Source organism: Nyctereutes procyonoides, unplaced genomic scaffold (genome assembly GCF_905146905.1).
Source record: "Nyctereutes procyonoides isolate TBG_1078 unplaced genomic scaffold, NYPRO_anot_genome, whole genome shotgun sequence".
Lineage (NCBI taxonomy): Eukaryota > Metazoa > Chordata > Mammalia > Carnivora > Canidae > Nyctereutes > Nyctereutes procyonoides.
Genome location: NW_026575142.1, coordinates 38316243 through 38317868, shown reverse-complemented (window position 1 = coordinate 38317868; position 1626 = coordinate 38316243). Strand labels below are relative to the sequence as shown.

Genomic DNA, 1626 nt, shown 5'->3' with positions numbered 1-1626 from the left:
GGAAGATTATGGTAAGCATTGATTCCCCTCCCTCTTTCCAGACCCCTGAAAGCTTACAGTAATGAAAACAACATAACTCCATGGAAAACAGTATGTAAAACATGCGTGCACATTACGTATTTACATATAAATGAACAGAAGATAAAGAGCTTGCTTTCATTATATGTGCTTCCTCTGGGGGTTGTTTTGAAAAAAGAAAAGCAAAAGTTCGTTTTTTTGTTTTTGTTTTTTTAAAGATGAGTAATGTCTATAAATAAAATTGAAAAGAAAAACGAAAAACAACCCGCTAAACACTGGGCTTGAAAAAAAATTTAACAAATCCGAGGAACGTTTTTATGATTTTTTTTTCCCTAGGCAAAGAACTTTATTAACCTTGTTTCAAACTTTATTCCCAGGTTTCTTCAGCTTAATTAGCTGCAAAGAATGAATTGTGTATAAGCAAAAACTGAAAAGAGCTGCAGTGTCCAAGGGGCTTGGGCTTAAAAACATTAGAGATCTAGATTTTATCAGATCCATGAACAAAATTTTAAAAAGCAGTCATGATATAAAATAGCAGCTCCCAGTAACTTCTTCAAGTTTTATCTTCTTCAGAAGTTGACTCAATTCAGTTTGCTTCATTCTTGGAAGCTTCATCAAAATTCTCCACAAGATCTGGAACTTCATCATCATCATCCTCTCCGGCAGCGAGTGGTGCTTTTCCATCCACGGATTGTTTGGGCAGAGCTTCAGCCAGTCGTCTTAAACTAGTCAGACTGTCTGCACCAAGCTGGTTTAAGATACTGGGTAGCGGGATCCCTGGGTGGCGCAGCGGTTTGGCGCCTGCCTTTGGCCCAGGGCGCGATCCTGGAGATCCGGGATCGAATCCCACATCGGGCTCCTGGTGCATGGAGCCTGCTTCTCCCTCTGCCTGTGTCTCTGCCTCTCTCTCTCTCTCTCTGTGACTATCATAAATTAAAAAAAAAAATTAAAAAAAAAAGATACTGGGTAGCATTTCTGTCAGCTGCTTTGTCTCAGCATGGCCTGTAATGGTGAAAGTGTTCGCTGCCAGTGATGCCTGAACTTCAGGGTTGTTAAAAGGATCACTGTTCCTTGTTTTGTGAACATATTCACTTCTTTTATACCAGAGATATTGTTTACCCCTAACTTGTTTAAGGAGAACTGAAGATTTTTTATCATCTGCCGTAGCTGTTCTAGGAACCACCTTCTTCTTCGGCGAGCAGTTCCTTTCCCACCAATGCTCACCTGTGCTTGCAATTTGGCAAGTTTCTCCTGGTTCATGATAGTTTCTTTCATCTTGTTGGAGCGCAAATGGGACCACAGGGGCGGGGGGGACTAGGGTTGGCACTCGGGGGCGGGGGGGTCTCGGGCGGACCAGCTGAGGTTAGGCGCACACACGCGGGGACGCGAGATGGCAGCTAAAGCCATTTTTATGATTTTTAAAGAAAGTTTATATCTGATCATATTTCTTCCTGAGAGTTCATGAATATATACATCAGATAGAAGAGATCAAAAACCCAAAATATTTGTCCAATGGACGAGGACATAGGAAAGAAAGCCCTTTTATGCTATGTTTTTTTCTTTTCAGAAAAATTTGTGGTTTAATATTTCCCTCCTGTTTTCCACTGG

The 1626-nt window shown here is 41.3% G+C and overlaps 1 pseudogene; it reads right to left on the bottom strand.

The window, feature by feature from the left end:
• Positions 1-439: 439 nt before the first annotated feature.
• Positions 440-1293, bottom strand: LOC129498849 (transcription factor BTF3-like; annotated as a pseudogene).
• Between the last annotated feature and the right edge of the window lie 333 nt (positions 1294-1626).